Genomic DNA, 14,396 nt, shown 5'->3' on the forward strand with positions numbered 1-14,396 from the left:
CAATGTGAATAAATATTTGGGAGGAGTCCCAGACTCATACCAGGCCCCCAGACCAGGATTCCAATGCCAGGAAGATTAGTCTCCACAACTTCTGGATGCAAAATCCAGTGGGGGCTGAGTCAGTGGAGAAGGCTGCTGGAGCCCTAAGCAATTACTCTTGTAGAACACTCACACAGACTCATCTACTCAGGCTCTCTCCCACTGAGCACCAGCACCAGGGTGGCAGCTTGAAGGACACCAGTGGTATGCAGGGAGAGACTGAAGTGTCTGGCATCAGGGTGAGCACAGGCCATGGTCACTCTGCTGAGCCTGCCCCCCACAGAGCTGGTAGGCTGGTGCCATATCTAAAACTCCATCAACCTGGCTAACACTGTGTGAGCCACATTTGAGATCCCCAAAGACCCCACTCAACCCAACTTATGGGCCTACCCAAGCTGCTTTTCCATAGGAATGGCTCATGTTGGCTCCTAAATCATTCAAACAAGCAACAGCTGGCTTCAGTGAGCCCTAGCTTCAGCAAGATTAGTTACAGTTTAGCTTCACCTGGGAATCTCCAAATCCAGCACAAGTAGCAGCCATCTCAGACTGTTTTACAGTTCAGGCCGGCTGCCTGGGTAAAATACAAGTTGGGGCTGACCTTTGCCTGCACCACCTGGGGAAACCCCAGGGCTAACACATCCAGTCGACAGCTAAGACCTCCTCAGAGTACAACTACCCTGCCCCTGCATGGCTGATTCTCCATGGAGGGTAGAGGTTGGTGGTCAGTGATGACAGCCAGTCTTTGCAGTTGACTGGCCTGGGTAAATCCCTCCCATTGATCTGCCAATAGCAACTAAGGCTCAACTATAAGAAGAGGGTGTACTCAGCCCACACAAAGGGCACACCTCAAGTACCCAACTTCGATGTCCCACTGGAACCTATAGGATACCTATTACATTAGGCCACATTACCAAGATACAGAATCACAGCAGCTCTACCCAATACATAGGAAAAAAAAAAACCACAGGGAGGCTGCCAAAACAAGGACAAAGAAATATAGCCCAAATGAAAAAAAAACAGATTAAAATTCCAGAAAAGAACTAAAAAAAAATGGAGATGGACAATCTATCAGATGCACAGCTCAAAACACTGTTTATAAGAATGCTCAAGCCCTGGTTGGTGTGGCTCAGTGGATTGAGTGCCGACATGCGAACCAAAGTGTTACCAGTTTGATTCCCAGTCAGGGAACATGCCTGAATTTCAGGCCAGGTTCCCAGTAGGGTGCACATGAGAGGAAAGCACACACCGATGTTTCTCTCCCTCTATTTTTGCCTCTCTTCTCCTCTCTCTAAAAAGAAATAACTAAAAGAAAAGATGAAAAACTCAAAGAAAAGAATCTTAAAAAAAAGAATGCTCAAGGGAATTAGTGAGGACCTAAGTAGCATAAAAAAGACCAGAAGCAAAGGATACACCAACTGAAATAAAGAACAATTGAGAAGGAAACAACAGTAGAATGGACAAAGCCAGGAATCAAATGAAAGATTTGGAACACTAGGAAGCAAAAAACAACTATGCAGAACAATTAGAAGAAAAAGGAATCCAAGAAAATGATAGTATACATAGCTTCTGTGACAATTTCAAGCCTTTCAACATTTGCATTATAGGCGTGCCAGAAGGAGAAGAGAAAGAGCAAGAAATTTGAAATCTATCTGAAAAATAGTGAAAGAAAACTTCTCTAATTTTGTGAAGAAAATAGACATGCAATTCCAGGAAGCACAGAGGCCCAATTATGATGGGTGCACAGAGACCCACTCCAAGACACATTATTATTAAAAGGCCAAAGTTTAAAGATAAAGAGAGACTCTTAAAAGCAAAAACAAATAAGTTAGTTACCAGAAGGTTGTCAGATGGGAGGGGAGAGGGGAAGAATGGGTGAAAAGGAGAGGGGATTAAGAAGTACAGATAGGTAGTTACAGAATAGCCACGAAGATGTAAAGTACATTATAGGAAATGAAGTAGCCAAAGAACACTTGACCCATGGACAGGAATATTGGGTTGGGGGGATTGCCTGAGGGAGTAGGGATTACTGGGCAGAGTGGGGCAAAGCATGAAAAATCAGGACAACTGTAATAGCATAATCAATAAAACATAATTTAAAAAGTTAAAATGTCCAAATAATAAAAAAGTAAATGAAATATAATCTAGAAAGTATACAAGATTACAAAAATAAAGATCTTTTTGCATAACCAAGAAAAAGAGATGTCACTTTTAAAGGTGGTAAATATTAGGCTTCTTCAACCACCACGACAATGTTTAATCATCAAAACGATACATAAAATGGAGTAAAGACAGCCTTTTCAACCAATGGCCTTGGGAGAACAGGAAAGCCACATGCAAAAAAATGAAACTTGAGCACCAATTTACACCATGCATCAAAATAAATTCAAGGTGGATAAAAGACTTAAATATAATTTGTGAAACCATTAAAGTCCTAGAGGAGAACATTGGCAGGAAAATCTCAGATATTTCCCACAGCAACATTTTTACTGATACAACCCCTAGAGCAAGAGACATAAAGGAAAGAATAAACAAATGCAATCTCATCAAAATTAAGCTTCTGCATGTCTAAGGAAAGCAGTATCAAGATAAAAAGAGAAGAAACAGCTTGGGAAAACATATTTGCCAATGATACCTCAGACAAAGGTTCAATCTCCAAAATATACAAAGAACTCATATGACTCCACTCAAAGAAGATGAGCAACCCAATTAAAAAATGGGCAAAGGACTTGAACAGACATTTCTCCAAGGAGGACATACAGGAGATCCAGAGACACATGAAAAGATGCTCGATATTGCTAGTTATCAGAGAGATGCAAATTAAAACCACAATGAGATACCACTTTACACCAGTCAGAATGGCTATCATAAACAAAGAAACAAACAACAAGTGCTGGAGAGGTTGTGGAGAAAAGGGGACCCTAGTTCACTGTTGGTGGGATTGCAGACTGGTACAACCACTATGGAAAATACTATGGAATTTTCTAAGAAAACTAAAAATGAACGTGCCTTTGACCCAGCAATTCCACTCTTAGGAGTATATCCTAAGAACCCTGAAACACCAATCCTAAAGAACCTATGCACCCCAATGTTCATAGCAACACAATTTATGATAGCCAAGAGTTGGAAGCAACCTAGATGCCCATTGGTAAATGACTGGATCAAAAAGCTATGGTACATTTACACAATGGAATTCTATGCTGCAGAAAGGAAGAAGGAGCTCCTACCCTTTGCAACATCATGGATGGAACTGGAAAGCGTTATGCTGAGCAAAATAAGCCAGGCGGTGAAAGACAAATACCATATGATCTCACCTTTAACAGGAATCTAAACAACAAAACAAACAAGCAAGCAAAATATGACCAATGACACTCAAATACGGAACAGGCTGACAGGGTCCAGGAGGAGAGGGGAGAGAATCATAGGGAAAAAGGGGATGGACTCACATGAAAAAGTGTAAAGGACACATAGACAATAACTAAGGTGGGGGGTGGAAATGGGAGGGAGGTGGGGAGCACTGTGGGGGGCAGGGCTGGGAATATAAGACAGAAAAGTGTACTTGAATAAGAATTAAATGAAAATTAAAATTAAAACAAGAAAAGAAAAAAATGTGAGTCAAAGATTATCTTCTGGGTATAAAGATCACAGACAAATAGTTTTCAATATGAAAAAAAAAGAACAAAAAACAAAGATTATTATTAGTCCCAAGAACCCTCCTTGGGGAAACTAGGTGAAAGTAAATTTTGCCATTATGAGATAATTCACACTGAATGTATTTAACAATAGAACTAGAGGTTTACAGTGACACAGCAAAATGTGTCCTATAAATTAGAAATATACTAATGAAGTATACCGATTGTCAAAAGGTATTCAAAATTGGCAAAGTAATAGAATTATATGAGTATCTGACAGAATGAAAGTAAACAGAACAAACAATACTTTTTAATTTTATTTTTTATTAAATTTCTTAGGGTGACATTGGTTAATAAGATCATGTAGTTTTCAATTGTATACTTCTACAATACATTATTTGTATATTGTATTGTGTGCTACCACCTACATTCAAATGTCTTCCTGTCAATACATCTTTGGCCCCCTTTACCCTTTACTAAGGGAAGTTGGAGGCCCCCAACTTCCTTCCCTCTGGTAGGTAACCACCATACTGTTGTCTATGTCTATGTTTCACTTTGGTACCTACATACTATGGAAAGCTACCCAGTCATAAGAAAAGAAGAAATATCACCACTTGTGACAATGTGAATGGACCTTGAGAATATTATGCTGAGCAAAATAAATCAGATAGAAAATGCTAAGAACCACATTGTTTCACTCACATGTTGGATATAAAACAATATTTTTTACTGGTTAATATAATGTACTGAAGAGAATAAAGATAAAGATAAAGGAAAAATATGATACATTTATTATTTTTTCTTTTTAGGGAGCTAAAACATATGAAAATAAACAAAGCACACATTGAAAGATAAAATGATGATCATGCTAATGATGATAATTATGGCTGCAGGAAACATATCCCAAAGTAATTTAATACATGTAAGACTACATACATCTGTGCTTTAAACCCATCTATTAAAAGAAATTTCAGATTAGATCAAAGAGAAAAACCAAATTGTATCTAAATAGGGCTCAGGTAGACTTCCGCACGTGGTGCACTGAAGAACGCCAGAGGTGCTAGTAGTCTATATGAGTGAGGTCTAAGAGCATGCAGTACACTGTTGTTGTAAATGTAAATGAAGTAAATATATATATGCAACACTGAAAACAAAAGTTTAAAATAAAAGGTTGGGCAACACTATATGCAAGCAGGGGTCATGACCTTATTGTCAGACCAGGTTGAATTCAGGGCAAAAAGTGTACAATTTAAGAAAGATGTGTTATGATGGTAAAGCTTGCAGTTCCAAATGAAAAGATACATTTTAATGCTGGTGCATGCAATTCAAAACAAAAATAGTGCTGAATATCTACTAACCAAACAAATAGCATCATTGTCTGTCCAATAAAAATGATGGGAACACTAGGGATAAATGGAAACATGCTAATAATAGGCAACATATTTTCTGAAAGGTGATCTGATTTTGTTACCCATCAGTCAAGTGAAGTGGTGTGGCCTACACAGACATCTTCATGTTCCTTCCTGATCCTCTGCAACCTAGGTTCCAGTGAAATTGCTCTTCAAAGTCACTAATTTCCCAAATGCAATAACTACTTTTCAACCCTCATTTCATTTGGATTCTCTGCAGTGTTTGATGCTGCTGTCCACCCCCTTTATTATTGAAACAGTCTCTTTATTTGCACTTTACCAACTACTGTCCTGAGTCTCAGTGTCCCTCTAATGCTCAGATTCTCCTTCACAGAATTCACTCTTTCTCGGAGAGGAACTCTTCCTGGGTCCAAGGAACAGCAGGATCAGAAAGCTTGTTTTTAGTTGTTTCTGGTTGAATGCCGTACCACACCTGACACTGGCTGGGGCCTGTAATTCTGCTTCAAGCTTTTAATGACTAAAGGACCTCTTGCCAAAATCTACAGATCATTTTTACATGAAGAGGCAGAAAATATTTGGGAGTTCTGTTATTTTGTTTCCTTATAGTTATTTTCATTGTTTTTAAAATTTATTTATTTTTTATTTATTTGAAGTTTTATTTTTTTTGCTTTTTTATTGCTGTTCAGATACATTTTTCTCCATTTATTTTTAATTATAGTTGACATACAATATTATATTAATTTTAATAGTGATCACCACAATACGCCAATTAATCTGTCACTGTACATAGATATTACAAAATTATTGACTATATTCCCTATGCTGTACACTACAACCCCATGTTACTTTATAACTGGAAATTTTTCCTTCTTAATCTCCTTTCCCTTTTTACCAACCCTCCATGCCCCTCTGATAACCATCTCTACCTATGAGTTTGTTTCTGTTTTGTTTTCCTTGCTTGCACATTTTGTTTCCAGAGTCCACATATAAGTAAAATCATATGGCATTTGTCTTTCTCTGTCCAACTTATTTCACTTAACATAATACTCTTTAGATCCATGTGTTGTAAATGGCAAGATTTTATTAATTCTTTTTAACGTCTACATAATATATACAGGGTCCAGTACAAATAACATCCCTTTTTTATTACAAAATCTTTTATTACAAAATTATAACCATGTAGTTCTGTAATGTAACAGTATCATACTCAAGCATACTATATGACATTTTAGGTGAAATGCTCAAATTGCTATCCATCTCATGTGAAACATTCACTTACAGTACCAACCACACTCAAGCTAGCCTTACATCTGCCTGACCCTGTATATGTCACATCTTCTTTATCTATTTATCCAACAGTGGATACCTAGGTTGCTTCCACATTTTGGTTATTGTAAACAATACCACAGTGAAAATGGGGTACATATATATTTTTGAATTATTGTTTTCTTTTTCCTCAGTTAAAAACCCACAAGTGGAATTGCTGGATTGTACAGTAATTCTATTTTTAATTTTTTAAGGAATGCCCATACTAGTTTCCATAGTGGCTGCACTAATTTACAATCTCACCAACTGTGCATGAGGTTTCCTTTTTTTCTATATTCTCACCAACACTTGTTGTTTGTTGATTTATTGATGATAGTCATTCTCATAGGTGTGAAGTGATATCTCAGTGTGGTTTTTATTTCCATTTTCCTTATTATTAGTGATCTCAAGCATCTTTTCATGTTTCTGTCAGCCATCTGTATGTCTTTGGAGAAATATCTATTCAGGTCTTCTGCTCATTTTTTATTTATTTTTTTTTCTTTCTTTTTTTTTTTTTTTTAATTTTTTTATTTAATTATTTTTCAAGTACAGTTTTCTGTCTATTACTCCCAACCCGTCCCACCCCCCATCCTCCCCCCTCCCTCCCATTTCCACCCTTCTCAGTTGTTGTCCATGTATCCTTTATATAGGTTCCTCTAAATCCCTCCCTTATTTCCCCTGAAATTCCCTCCCCTCTCCCCTCTGGTCACTGTCAGCCTGTTCTCTATTTCAGTGTCTTTGGTTATATTTTGCTTGCTTGTTTGTTTTGTTGTTTAGCTTCCTGTTAGAGGTGAGATCATATGGTATTTGTCCTTCAACACCTGGCTTATTTCACTCAGCATAATGCTTTCCAGTTCCATCCATGTTGTTGCAAAAGGTAGGAGCTCCTTCTTTCTTTCTGCAGCATAAAATTCCATTGTGTATATGTACCATAGTTTTNCCGGAAACTGGCCTGCAACCCAAGCATGTGCCCTGACTGGGAATCGAACCGCAATCGTCTGGTTCGCAGGCCCGCGCTCAATCCACTGAGCTACACCAACCAGGGCCAGGCCTTAGTATTTATAAGTCAATAGATGGAAAATAAATTTAAATTATTCTTGATAAATTCTTTTATCTATTGTTAATCATGTTCCACCTAGAAGACTCTAGAATACTGAATCCAGAGTCAAAAACCTGAATCTCATTTCTGGCACTAACAGTGTCTGTGTTTTAAATAAATTTTCTATAAAATAAGAGGCTAAAAATTATCTCTAAAATTATTTCTAGTTCTATAAACACACAACTGCTTTGAAGAACAATGTCTTAAATATGACTACTTCAAAGCCTAATAACCAAAGTGCTGTTTTGTGTATATTGGCAAGCTATTCTAAAAGTTGGAATTAATAGCTTCAAAATATTAGCAACATACAGGCTTGTTCTGTGAGGATATTCAGTGTTTTACTTATTTCTGAGACTAGCTATTTATTTCTAGCTAGTCGGTTTACTTATCTCTATTTACTTATTTCTAGCTACTTCTATTAGGACAGGAAAAAATCCTGTTCTTAAGACATAAGTGGCTCTATAGTTTAACATTTATCTAATAAATAAACTTTTAGAAATTTGTAATATTGGGGAATAAAGTCAAATTATATAACTTGGAAATAGTTCCATCAACAGAAAAGCACTCATATTATAAATAAGGTATTTGTTTTGACAACACTAAGTTGTAATTTGACAATTAGATTATCTTAACATTATTTTTGAACACAACTTATCCCTTAAACTCCACATTCTTCCAGGCCCTTTAGTTAAAGACTTAGGGCTCTATTCTTAACAATTTACTCCCATTTACTCTTCATGTTCAGTATAGTCTTGGACCACAGCCTCTCTTTTGCTTCACACTCCATTGCCACAGGGTCCAACTTCTTTTCACATCTTAATCTGGCAGCAACAGACTGACTGACTTCAGCCTTTCTATTTTCAAAGCTACCACACAGTCCACTGCCAAGTACATCCTCCTTTAAAGCACTTTTTCCTAATCCTCCTAATTTAAGAAATCACATTGGTTCACTGCTACCCTGTTAGTAAGTCTAAATTTCTCTGCCAGACTTTCAAAGTTCCCCATGCTTAGGCCTTCTTTAACTGACCTAGCCAACCTGGTTTTTTATTACTCTTTTCTCCTTTCCTCACCCCTACCATATTTCAGTTTCCTCACAGTCTCTCTACATAACCCTCTCATGCCTGATTTCATGGTGGAATTTGGTTCCTCTCCCTGAATAACCCTATCTTACCCACCCAACCAACCCACACATCCAATCACCTTTTCTGTTCTTTATGACATGTTAAGTCATGGTTTCAAATGAAGCTTTACATACTTACTGATCTCTTTGTATGCACTTACTATCAATAACACAGAGTTTTATTACTCAAACTATTTCAGGTTCTTGCATTGTAATAAAACTTAAATGGGCATCTTAGTGCAGTAGAAAACCCATTGACTTGAAATTAAAATTAGTTTTGCTATTGACTAGCTGTTATTACTTTGATAAGGGATTTTGTGAGTTGCACAAAGTTGTTAAAAATACTAAATGAACAAGAGAGAAAGCTACTGTGTAAGCTCTAAATAGAATACCAGTATAATTGTTATTAATTTGTTATGTAGATCAAAACATCCTGTACAGTGTTAGATAAATAAGAGGCATGTTATAGAGTGTTTAATAAGTATAAGGAATATGCTTAAAGAAGCCACAGTACAAAGTTTACACTAAAAAATTGAATTAAATATAAAGCCTTGGGACCAGAATAGTTGAGTTTAAATAATGAATTGGATGATAACCCTAATGAGAAGGAACTCTCACATAAATATGATGAGACATCATGTGTTCAAGTGCACCCCAAAGAAACATTAGTAAGAGCTGACTGAACCCATGAAAAGTTTAGAGACCTCCTCTAATTGCACTGTATTACCAATGATCTGCTTTTATGAATGGGGGAAACCTAATTAGGTCCTCTTTGCAAAGTAAAGCAGATTCTCTATATTTTACATTGTGACCATTCTGTGTGGTATCCACAGGCAATTAATTACATTGTTGAAGTGAAGACTTGAGCTACTGGAGAAGTTGAATAGGAAATGTTTTAAAATCAGTAAATGTCCATAAGTCCTAACTCAGATGAGCATCATATGAGAATAATTAACATTGCAAATCGCTATTGTTTCCTAAACTATTATATAAAAATTTAAGGGTATAGGACTGAAAAAGTAGAATTCTAAGATACTTTCAAAGACTACTTGCTGAAGTGTCTTTTATTATTATTTTTTATTTTATATATATATATATTTTTAAATTATTGTTCAAGTACAGTTTTCTGTCTTTTACTCCCATCCCAGACCACACCCCCAGTGCTCTCCACCTCCCTCCCATTTCCACCCCCTTTAGTTGTTGTCCATGTGTCCTTTATACTAGTTCCTGTAAATCCTTTCCCCTTTTCCCCTGAAATTCTCTCCCCTGTCCCTCTGTTCTCTATTTCAGTATCTTTGGTTGTATTTTGCTTACTTATTTGTTTTGTTGTTTAGCTTCCTGTTAAAGGTGAGATCATATGGTATTTGTCTTTCACTGCCTGGCTTATTTCACTCACCATAATGCTTTCCAGTTCTATCCATGATGTTGCAAAGGGTAGGAGCTCCTTCTTTCTTTCTTCCGCATAGAATTCCATTGTGTACATGTACCATAGCTTTTTGATCCATTCATTTACTGCCAGGCACCTAGGTTGCTTCCAGCTCTTGGCTATTGTGAATTATGTTGCTATGAACATTGGGGTGCATAGGTTCTTTTGGATTGGTGTTTAGGGTTCTTAGGATATAATCCCAGTAGTGGAATTGCTGGGTCAAAAGGCACGTCCATTTTTATTTTTTTTTATTTTTTTTAACTTCTAGACAGCTTTAATTATCTCTGTCTATGGTCCAAATCAGCACAATTCTTGTCATATGCATAAGGACAATTCAAAGAATGAAACACAGTTGCTACCCTGAGATCATTTACAAAGGAGCAGAGATATAGGTACAAATAATCACATATAAAACAAGCTGTGCCTCTCATCTTTATAAAAGAATTCTCTGCATTTACCGTAATGGTTGTTTTCTTTTTTCCTTTTTCTTTTTCCAATTTTTTTATTTAATTATTTTTCAAGTACAGTTTTCTGTCTATTACTCCCATCCCATCCCACCCCGCATCCTCCCCACTCCCTTCCATTTCCACCCTTCTCAGTTGTTGTCAATGTATCCTTTATATAGGTTCCTCTAAATCCCTCCCTTATTTCCCCTGAAATTCCCTCCCCTCTCCCCTCTGGTCACTGTCAGCCTGTTCTCTATTTCAGTGTCTTTGGTTATATTTTGCTTGCTTGTTTGTTTTGTTGTTTAGCTTCCTGTTAGAGGTGAGATCATATGGTATTTGTCCTTCAACACCTGGCTTATTTCACTCAGCATAATGCTTTCCAGTTCCATCCATGTTGTTGCAAAAGGTAGGAGCTCCTTCTTTCTTTCTGCAGCATAAAATTCCATTGTGTATATGTACCATAGTTTTTTGATCCATTCATTTACTGATGGGCACCTAGGTTGCTTCCAACTCTTGGCTATTGTAAATTGTGCTGCTATGAATATTGGGGTGCATAGGTTCTTTGGGATTGGTGTTTTAGGATTCTTAGGATACAATCCCAGCAGTGGAATTGCTGGGTCAAAAGGCAAGTCCAATTTTAGTTTTCTGAGAAAATTCCATACTGTTTTCCATAATGGTTGTACCAGTCTGCAATCCCACCAACAGTGGACCAGAGTCCCCTTTTCCCCACACACTCTCCAACATTTGTTGTTTATTGTTTTGTTTATGATAGCCATTCTCACTGGTGTAAAGTGGTATCTCATTGTAGTTTTAATTTGCATCTCTCTGATAGCTAGTGATATTGAGCATCCTTTCATGTGTCTCTGGATCCTCTGTATGTCCTCCTTGCAGAGGCGTCTGTTCAAGTCCTTTCCCCATTTTTTAATTGGGTTAGTTGTCTTCTTAGAGTGAAGTGGCACGTCCATTTTTAGTTTTCTGAAAAAAATCCATACTGTTTTCCATAATGGTTATACCAGTCTGCAATCCCACGAAAAATGAATTAGGGTCCCCTCTTCTCTACAACCTCTCCAACACTTGTTGTTTGTTGCTTTGTTTATGATGGCCATTCTGACCAGTATAAAGTGGTATCTCATTGTGGTTTTAATTTGCATCTCTCTGATAGCTAGTGGTATTGAGCATCTTTTCATGTGTCTCTGGATCTTCTGTATGTCCTTCTTGGAGAAATGTCTGTTCAAATCTTTTGCCCACTTTTTAATTGGGTTGCTTGCCTTCTTGGAGTGAAGTTGTGTAAGTTCTTTGTATATTTTGGAGATTAAACCTTTGTCTGAGGTATCATTGGCAAATATGTTCTTCCATACAGTTGATTCTTTTTATTTTAATACTGTTTTCTTTACCCATGCAAAAGCTTTTAATTTCAATGAGATCCCATTTATTTATTCTTTCCTTTATGTCCCTTGCTCTAGGGGACATATTAGTAAAAAAGTTGTTGCATGAAATATTTGAGATTTTCTTGCCAATGTTCTCCTCTAGGGCTTTAATGGTTTCACGGCTTATATTTAAGTCTTTTATCCATCTTGAATTTATTTTAGTGTAAGGTGTAAGTAGGTGCTCAAGTTTCTTTTTTTTGCACATAGCTGTCCAGTTCTCCCAGCACCATTTGTTGAACAAGATATTATTAGTCCATTTTATGTTGCTTCTCCCTTTGTCGAATATTAATTGGCTGTAGAGATTTGGATTTATTCCTGGGCTCTCTGTTCTGAATTGTCTTTTATAAGAAATGCATGCATTCTAAGGACACTTAAATATTCTCTTATAAATTTTTCACAGTACTTTAATGTAAACTCTGCTCAACCCAAGAGTTACCACTGGAGTAGTAACCAGAGAGGAGTTCACACTGATATAGCAGCAACTTTCAACCTTTTTCATGTCATGGTACACATAAGTTAATTATTAAAATTCTGCAGCATACCAAAATATATTTTTGCCAATATGACAAAAATAGGTATAATTTTTATTTATTCACACCAGATGGCTATTGCTGTGTTGACTGTTGTCATTTTTTAAAAATTTGGTAATCTGAGGAAAGAGAGGCAGTGCCCCTGACTAAAGTCACATACTGCGTGTTTTAAAAATTCTTGTGCCACGCCAGCTGAAAATTGCTGCCCTGGAGACAGCTAAGACTTTGGGTAAGTGTAACAGAGACAGCTGCCTGTCCATCAAAATTTGTGTTTCCTGTAGTTTGATGTCCTGGTGAAGAAGCAATTTCCCATACAACAACTCTATTTCCAAACTCCCCTTACATCTAACTAGAGCCTTATGACCAGTTCTTCCCAATAGAATATAAACAAAAGTGATCAATTTCTGGGCAAAATGATGAAGTGAATGTGTCTTCTCTTCTTTCACCTTCTAAGAGATTCTAAGGCAAAGAAAGGTGCCTTGGATCCATGTACCTGAATCTCAAGATGAAGGAAAACTCCCCCCACTACCCCAATATGCCAACTAGGAACTCTTACCTTCCAAGTGAAGCCTGGTACATCTGTTGATATTCTGTTCTCCATATGTTCACTATAAGTCAAAAATATTTTTTGTCTGTCTGCCTAATTATTATGCCTATCTAATTATTTTAGGAGCATGTACATTAGAGATTTTAGTGAAGTTAAATATTTTTCTAAAATGAATTAAGAGAATGTGTTACAATATTGAAAAGCAATGTATGCAAAGCTAGAAAAAAATCACAATGCCTTTTAATTTTCATAGATTCTTATTATCAAACTGTAAGCTCTTAAATAATGTGAAGAAAAGTCCCTTTCTCTGGGCCTTTTGGAAGATTTATTTGGAACCATTTTTGGTTCATGGCTAGTTATTTCAAGAAAATATACTACTCCATTTATTAATGCTAAGAAAGTCAGATACCAAAATTTGAGAGGGAGAGAGAGAAGTAAGGCAGTGAAACAAAAAGGGAAGGAGGAAGAGAGGAAGGGAGGAAAGTAGAACAAAAGAAGTTAGTGATTTAAAAAATTTAAATTAAGAGTTTCTTAATTTTTGCTGTGGTATAAGTATAGATTATTTAATAAATTAGTTAATTCAGTAAAACTAGCTAAAAGAAAGACTAGGACATGTGTTAAAGGCATGTATTAATCATAACCCTCAGATATCCTGGCCATTGAAGACAGTAGCTTCTCTTCTAAATAAATATAATTAGTCCTGGATTTCCTTACCAGGGATAAGTTCAACAAAGTTCAGCCAACCAAAGAAAGTGAAGAACAAGTAACTGAGCTATGCAAAATAAAGGACCCAAACATCTAAGCAAAATTGAGATTGGTAATGTTTAGAGGTGGTTAAAAGAGGAACCAGAGAGTAAGAAATTTAAAAATGTTCTATGTAAACCTAAATCCCAGAAGGGCTAAAAATGAGCTTGGTTACTCCAAGGAAGTTTTAGATTAGAAAATATGTAAGCAGTCTCTGACAAGGAGGAAGGCTTTGAATAGCTTGGTCAGAACTTTACAGTTTACAATTTGGGCTCTTTGGGAACAGTTAATTGAGTGTTAGACTGGATCTTGAAGGATAGATGCAAAATTTACAAGGAAGTAAAAATTTTTAATGATAGTCATTAGTTTCATAATTATAATTTATAATAGATATATACTTTGTATACTCTCAACCCAGATAATTAATTCATTTAATTAATGAGAATATTTTATATTGATTTAATGTGACTCTATATGATATAAAATTACTAGGTGTAAGCAAAAATACTTTACTTACTCAAGTATAGGAGATGGAATTAGAACTGTTAAGTGGTTTCATTACCAGCTTCTAGGATTGAATGTAAATTGTTGAAGTTAATGGTAGAATAAAGAAATCTTTTTCAAGTTGATGTAACACAATTTACATTTACCACTATGTAAAAGGTAAAGCCATTTGAGAAAAACATGCTTATCTCACCCCCGGAAAAGTTCTTG

Source organism: Sturnira hondurensis, unplaced genomic scaffold (genome assembly GCF_014824575.4).
Source record: "Sturnira hondurensis isolate 20B ecotype Veracruz unplaced genomic scaffold, ASM1482457v3 Scaffold0008992, whole genome shotgun sequence".
Classification (NCBI taxonomy): domain Eukaryota; kingdom Metazoa; phylum Chordata; class Mammalia; order Chiroptera; family Phyllostomidae; genus Sturnira; species Sturnira hondurensis.